We start from the raw sequence: 8,275 nt of genomic DNA, 5'->3' as shown, positions 1-8,275 counted from the left end.
GAGGAGAAGTGGGAAACCACGGAAAACCACCTCCAGGATGGCTGAGGTAGGAATCGAACTCATTTGACCTCCCGAGGCTGAGTGGACCCCGTTCCAGCCCTCGAACCACTTTTCAAATTTCGTGGCAGAGCCGGGAATCGAACCCGGGCCTCCGGGGGTGGCAGCTAATCACACTAACCACTACACCACAGAGGCGAACACTTTAAAAGTTACCTCATTTATAAAGGAACTGCGCTTCTCGATTCTTCTGCGGTGATTCACTATTTTAAAAACTACATACTAATTACTGTTAAACAAAAACTATCCAGAACTTATGCTCTTCACTCCGCAACTGCTAAAAGGGAACTGTAAACTCATATTAGAAACGTGTCGAAAGCCTCACTCTCTGTGAATGATCACCAGAACATGTTACATGAGGTTAGAATAATACAAGTGAGTTTGCAATAACATCGCCATAACACCCACCGCTACAGCTTCGTCTATATTGTTCTTTTTTATTGCGGGCATGTCAAAGATAGCCCCTAGCTTGATATTTTAAAATGCATTGAAGCCTTCACTCCCCCCCCCCCCAAAGTTTACTGACCTTCAAAACAGTTACCAATACTCACTATAAGGGCTGAGGGCGAATTAGCCCTGTGTCAGGATAAACGTAGAAAACACGTAATAAAATCATACTTTAATTTTCTCCTATCATTAATTACTTCAGGACAGTGGTACTCAGATATTAATTTGATCTCATTAAATTAATTATCTAAAATTTAAGTAATGTAATATTTCTAAGTCCGTATGTCCGAAAATGTAGTGGGGCTAAGCCCCTTTAGCCCTTAATGACGCAACGCCCCTGCTGCTTGGCAACCATTCTCTATTAAGAATAATCAGAGGGAAAAGGAAAGAGGGTCGACACTTGATAAAATGAAGGTAACGGCAAAGGAAGAGAAAGGATAACACAGCGAGGACCTTAAAGTGACTCAGTAGACCTCGCAAACCGAATACCGTTGGCGTCGTAAAAGAACAAGACTTGACCAAGGGAGATCAGACTCAGCCAGGGAAACTGTGATCTCCAACCCACGCTCCAAGTTGAAAGACCCTCGTGCTCATTTAAGCCACCTTTTACGGTAGGCAAGGAATACCGAGAATATATTCTACCGACCCCACCCACAGCAAGTAAAATTGTAATTAAGTGACGATCTACCGTATATTTCATTTCACTAGAAGTCAGACTTTTGAAGGGCTACGTTTTTTCCTTTTTTCTGCAAGTTGCTTTACGTGGCACCAGCACAGATAGGTATTATGGCGACGATGAGTCAGGAAAGGGCCAGGAATGGAAAGGAAGCGTCCGTGGCTTTAATTAAAGTACAGACCCAGCATTTGCTTGGTGAGAAAATGGGCAACCACGGAAAACCACCTTCAGGGCTGCCGACAGTGGGGTTCGATCCCACTACCTTCCGAATTTTGGATACTGGCCGCGACTGCAGCTATCGAGCTCGGTGTTATGTTTTCACGAAATGCCAGTAACAAAACCTCTCACCTGCCTCCAGCCGTATTTTAACGTAGACTTACGTTTCTCGACAAGGGTTACGTGGAAAGAAAAATATTGAGACTTTTTTAGTGTTTAGATAGAACGTGTAAATCGCCGAGAATATTGAATTTACGATTACGTTCAATGTCTCCATTGACAGATAGAAGAGGAAGTAACCTGTTGCATACAAAAATTGAAAATCTGAAATCTGAAATATTTCTTCAAAGTAAGGCAAGCTTTGTGCTAAATGTGTGACATTACACACATGCTCTGTCAGAAAATGGCGCTGTGTTGACTTGCGCGCTCAGTTGGAGGTTGAATTTCGAAAATATCATTTTAATTTGAACGTAACTCTCCCAGAATATTGGGCAATTCATTTATTGACCTTACTTTTACTCGTAATATTACACCCGAACTCTTAAATTATGTCTCCTATTTCTCATATCGTCCGCCTCTGTGGTGTAGTGGTTAGTCTGATTAGCTGCCACCTCTGGAGGCCTGGGTTCGATTCCCGGCTCTACCACGAAATTTGAAAAGTGGTACGAGGGCTGGAACGGGGTTCACTAAGCCTCAGGAGGTCAACTGAGTAGAGGGGGGTTCGATTCCCTCCTCGGCCATCCTGGAAGTGGTTTTCCGTGGTTTCCTACTTCTCTTCCAGGCAAATGCCGGGTTGGTAACTAACTTAAGGCAACGGCCGCTTCATTTCCTCTTCTTTGTCTAGCCCTTCCCAACTTCCCACCCCCCACAAGGCCCCTGTTCAGCAGAGCAAGTGAGGCCGCCTGGGCGAGGTACTGGTTATCCTACCCAATTGTATCCCCCTACCCAGAGTCTGAAGCTCCAGGACACTGCCCTTGAGGTGGTAGAGGTGGGATCCCTCTCTGAGTCTGAGAGAAAAACTGACCCTGGAGGGTAAACAGATTAAGAAGATTTCTCATATCTCAGACCCATACTACTCTGAGTCATTACGAGGTTCCATTGAATAAAATTTATTATCCGCATAACATTTGTCTTTTATTTCTAATAAGTAAACAACCGGTTCGCCTCTGTGGTGTAGTGGTTAGCGTGATTAGCTGCCACCCCGGGAGGCCCGGGTTCGATTCCCGGCTCTGCCACGAAATTTGAAAAGTGGTACGTAAGCTGGAACGGGTCCACTCAGCCTCGGGGTGTAAACTGAGTAGAGGTGTGTTCAAACCCCACCTCAGCCATCCTCGAAGTTGTTTTCCTCCAAGAAAATGCTGCGATGGTACCTAACTTAAGGCCACGGCCGCTTCCTTTCCTCTTCCTTGTCTATCCCTTCCAATCTTCCCATCCCCCCCCCCCACAAGGCCCCTGTTCAGCATAAGAACTGAGGCCACCTGAGCGAGGTACAGGTCATCCTCCCCAGGTGTATCCACGACCCAGAATCTGAAGCTGCAAGAAACTGTCCTAGGTGGTAGAGGTGGGATCCCTCGCGAAATCCGAGGGAAAAGCCAACCCTGGAGGGTAAAAACAGATTAAGAAGAAGAAGAAGAAACCCCTCAAAACCCTAGGGCCGTTATAATAGTGGCAGCCTGCCGCCATTGTTTTCCTATTGTCATATTATGGCAAAATAAATACCATAATTTGGTATTTATTTTTTCTTTATATTTGTGTGTATCAAGTGATGAAGTGATTTCACATAGCATCTCTACAGACATTGTACGGTAAAGTTTAGAGGTGTTAGCGCTCCTGATAAACAGTCTAGCCTCTATTCAAGATGTGGCGACATCACACACAAAGTAATCTCCATGTTAATTATATATGACGGGCTAGCTTCCCCGACTACGGCTTTCATAATAACAGTGTTAAAGGCGATATCGTATTTCAAGATAACGTACATATCGCTGCATAAAGGGGGTAGTTCCTTCTCAAAGTCCGACCCCAACAAGTTCACCTTACAAGGGATACACATCGATTACAGCTCTCTTGAGTTCGATGGAACGTAGAGTGACACAGTTTCAGTTTTAGGAATACATCGATGAGAAGATGAGCGAATATAGGGAATTTTTCTATTTGAGTTACGTCGGTGGTGGTGATGGTGGTGGTTGTTATTGTTTTAAGAGGAAGTACAACTAGGCAACTATCCTGTATTAACACTGATCAGAGGGAAAAGCTGAAAGGGTATGACACTCCAAAAATTGAAGATACAAGACACAGGAAGACAAGGACCACAAAGGGAGTGACAAAGAAAGGCTCCCTAGATCTCGCCACCTACGACCGCCGGGGTCGGAAGAGAACAAGAGTTGACCAAGAGAGGTCGGGTAGGATAGATGAAAGTGAGGAGCTTGGCAAAGGTAAGTGGAAACAGTGCCAGGACTCAGTTAAGCTCCCCGTAGTCGCCAACCCATGCTCCCAAGTTAAGAGCCGCTGAAAGGCCCCTTTTAGTCGCCAATTACGACCGCCCCCACTCAAAGGGGATTCGTGTTACGTCGCACCGACGCAGACAGCTCGTACGGCGACCATGGCATAGAACATGGTTAGGAGTGGGAAGGAAGCGACCGTGGTCTTATGAAGGCACAGCCCCAGCATTCTCTTGGTGTGAAGCAGGGAATCCATGGAAAATCATCCTTACGACGGCTAAGAGCAGGGCTCTATACCATCATTTCCGGAATGCATGATCACAGCTACGTGTCCCAGACTTCATAGTCAACCTGATCGCAATTGCAAAGAAAGTGGTGTTGATGAAAATATATTGAGTGAACAAATGATGCGAAAATTTCAACTTGTTTATTATTTCTAAGTGCTGAGGCTGAGGGGATCCCGTTTCAGTTCTCGTGCCACTTTTCAAATGTCGTAACAAGAGTCTGGAATTGAACCTGGCCCTCCTCGGATCGCAGCTAAACATACTAACCACTACACTATAGAGGCGGATTATTACTTTCTCGCCTGAAATAATTCCCAATACTTATGAATACCCACAGAACATTTTCTCTGAAGTCATCGGGAAACACCCTTTTATGATTCATACGTACGTATTTTATATTAACTTGCGTAACGCCTTCAGTCCTGAGTGAGGAGCACTTTCTAGTTTAAAATGAGCGTCCCTTGTGGGGATCGAACCCACGGCCTTTGGATTAGAAGTCCAACGCGCTTTCCTCTGCGCCAAAGGGACTGCATGGCTTTCCTTTATATTTAAGCACTCTCAATTTCCACCAGTCAAAATCAAGATCGAACTACTAACTTGGGATAAAGAACAACACGGCTAGAGTTTATAGTTATCTGTTATTCTTTAGAATTTCGTGAACAATGTATTCAACAGCTGAGCTGCCGACACGTTGTGGGGATCAGTTAACGAGATATAAACATTTGTGTGTCAACTTTGCAACTCATAATTCCATTCCTTTCTTTTTTCCCTGGCCTTCATTCCAATCATCTGTGATCGACACTAAAGTGGTACCTAACTTATGGCCAGTATTTGCCTGGAGGAGAAGTGGAAAACTACGGAAAAACATTTCCAAGATGGCTGAGGTGGGAATCGAACCCACCATACTGAGTTGACATCCTAAGGCTGAGGGGACCACGTTCTTGCCCTCGTACCACTTTTCACTATTCGTGGCAGAGCCGGGAATCGTATCCGGGACTCTGGGGCTGGCAGCTAGTCACACTAACCACTACACCACAAAGGCGGACATTAATGTATTATTTATTTACTTATTTAAATTATTTATTTATCCCTACTTGTTTAAGAGCGACCGTAGCTCAGGAGGCAGCGCGTCGGCCTCTCACCGCTGGGTTCCGTGGTTCAAATCCCGGTTAATACATGTGAGATTTGTGCTGGAAAAAGCGGAGGTGGGACAGGTTTTCCTTCGGGTACTCTGGTTTCCCCTCCAACACTCTCTACATCACTTCATCTTTCAGTCATTAACCATTATCCCAGAGAAGTGCGACAGGCTTCGGCAGCCGGCACAATTCCTATCATCGCTACTAGATGGAGGCTTTATTCATTCCATTCCTTTCCCGGTCGAATGGCTGGAAAAAGGGTGAGAAGTTTCATTTTGCTACTTGTCAAACGTCCCACTGACACATCGAAACTTTTCGGCGACAGAAGGATGGGAGAGGGCTAGTATTTGGAATATATCCCGTGAACTTCATTAAGGTACAGTCCCAGCATTTTCTGGTGCAAAAATTGGACACCACAGGAAACCATATTTAGGCCAGCTGACATTGGGGTTCGAAACCCACTATTTCCCGAATGCAAACCACACGGTCACTCGCTCGGCCTTTAGAGTACAGGCGGTTGCTAAATGTTTGCAGGTTGTGATGTGAAATATTGATGGATGGCCCTGACTAAGAGACATATTGACAGAAATATGTCTTTATGTCTGGGGGATCACCTAAAAATTTGCGGTAAAGAAATAAGCGTCACAACATCTGTGACAGAAGTGTAACCCTAGCAACCGTGCAGGCTGTGGTGTAAATTATGTATGGATGGATGGCCAGACAGTGTTACCTAGCAGCCGTGCAGACTGTGGTGTAAATTATGTATGGATGGATGGCCAGACAGTGTTACCTAGGAACCGTGCAGACGACGTCTTATGGTTGCTGGTAATCTGAAATTATAAGCCGTTGGTGGATCGCCATGACTGAGTGACATGATAATTCTATTTTCGCAAAGGAAAAAGTTTTTTATTTCTTTTATCAAAAAGGAGCATTAGAGTACATATAGTCGATATGATCTCACAGTCCGTGATGAGAAGAATTGATGAATGGTCATGACAGAGATATATAGGCCTCATATCATCATATTCTATAGAACTAATTATTTCATTCGCTGTTGTTTCATAGGTCCTGATTTAGTTTCTCCCTTTCGATGCACTGAAACATACACTGTCGACTCCAAACGTAAGACGTCACATTCCGTGACAGTTCGTAAATAACTAACTATTGTAACGTACAATTCTTGGATGCAGCTAATATTAAAGAAGACATTTAACATTTTCTGGTTTCGTCCCCTTGATATTAATACGCCACTGTGTACTAATCACTAGTGCACTCTCCCGATTTCCCTAAACTTAAGCCCGGAATTTCAAGCAATCACAAACATCCAAACAGGCACACAAATAGAGAACATCTGAACTCAACTACCTTAGCCATCCCTGAAGTGATTTCCCATGGCTTTCCATTTCTCCTCTGGACAAATGCCGGGGCGGTACTTAACTTGAGACCACGGCCGCTTCCTTCTCTCTTCCCTGACTATCCCTTACAATTTCTCCCCCCCCCCCCCCACAAGGCTCATGTTCAGCAAAGTAGGTGAGGGCACCTGGGTTATATACTGGTCCTTCTTCCCAGTTCTATCCCCAACCCAAAATCTCACGCTCCAGGACACTGCCCTTGAGGCGGTAGAGGTGGGATCCCTCGCTGAGTCCGATGTAAAAACCAACCCTGGACGGTAATCGGATTAGGAAAGAATAATTGTATGGCCTCAGCTACTGTTGTCCACTAGGAGTTTCTGTACCCTTCGTCATCAGGGTAGGAGTCCCCCAAGGCTCAGCTCTCTCGCCGTTACTATTTTTATTCTCTGCATCGATGCAACAACCGTCGACCATCATACACCCAACTCATGGTCTCTTCTCTATACTGATGAAGTTCTTCTAAAATCACGAAATCGGATTGTATTGCAGCAGCAGCAGCAGATAAAACAGTAAAAGACCCGACTTGAGACGAACGGAATGAGGCTCAATACTCCATACTCGGAAGACAGTTAACCTACATGAAAACTAGACAGCAGACAAATCATTGGTAGCGGGTCTCTAACCAAAGATATAGAGAAACAGGAAAGGAAAATTTGAAGATTTTTTTTTTTTTGCCCAGGTTGTATGGAGAGAATATGGAAGAAAGAATCATCTCAGGAAATATGTTGTTATTCTGAAAAAATATTTCACACTTTTCGGAAAGAGCGATTGAAATTTTATGGACACATTATCAGAATGAACAGTAACAGACTAACTAAATTTATTCTCAACCTGGTCCTTTCATCTAAAACCAACAAGAGCTGGCTTCGTGAAACTGAAACATATCTCCAGGAAATCAACATCTCGGAAGACAATGTACAGGACAGATATACATTCAGAACCAAAATCGACAATCACCAGTTTGAAGACAAACCTAACACCACAGCCACTGTAACTTGGACGGAAGAACGAAGGAAGAAGCTCAGCAAGAGGGTGAAGAGATTTTGGGAGGAGAAGAAGGCCAACACAAAAGCTAAGCTGGTTCAGTCGAGCTCCTAAGTAGGACATAACGATGTAAAAAGTAATAATAATAATAATAATATATAGCATCAAAGGCAGGCCTCTAAATATCGTACGAAAACACGCAGTTCATGGAGAATTTACATCAAGATACAAACAAACTCCACTAGAGATGGTGAACGGCAAAATTTCACAGGTATCCTCCTTCAAATACCTTGAAGAAATCATACTATCATTCGAAACTAGACAGTAGGGCCAACATATAAAGAGCCACTAACATGGAATTACTACAACCAGAGAGTCATATCGCGTAATGCAAAATTACGACATTACAAGACAGCTGTTTTTCCGGAAGCTGTATACGCCTCAGAAACTATATTCCTTGGAGGTCACTCTAAAATTATAGAAATTGAAAAGCAAGAAAGGAAAATTCTCCGGAAAATTTATGGTCCCTAGAGAGAATATGGAATATGGATTAAGAGTAGAACAGACAACCTCTACTCATAAACTGACAGGTTCACTCATACCGTATGCAAGAGACGCCTGA

At 44.0% G+C, this 8,275-nt stretch overlaps 1 non-coding gene across 1 annotated transcript; it reads right to left on the bottom strand.

Moving 5' to 3' along the window:
- Positions 1-4,576: 4,576 nt before the first annotated feature.
- On the bottom strand, positions 4,577-4,649 carry TRNAR-UCU (transfer RNA arginine (anticodon UCU)). Its single transcript has one exon. It is a non-coding gene; the product is annotated as a tRNA-Arg (tRNA).
- Positions 4,650-8,275: the final 3,626 nt, after the last annotated feature.

The sequence above is a fragment of the Anabrus simplex genome, chromosome 5, assembly GCF_040414725.1.
Source record: "Anabrus simplex isolate iqAnaSimp1 chromosome 5, ASM4041472v1, whole genome shotgun sequence".
Taxonomy (NCBI): domain Eukaryota; kingdom Metazoa; phylum Arthropoda; class Insecta; order Orthoptera; family Tettigoniidae; genus Anabrus; species Anabrus simplex.
The sequence above is the reverse complement of the archived record's forward strand: the minus strand, read 5'-3'. Positions and strand labels throughout refer to the sequence as shown.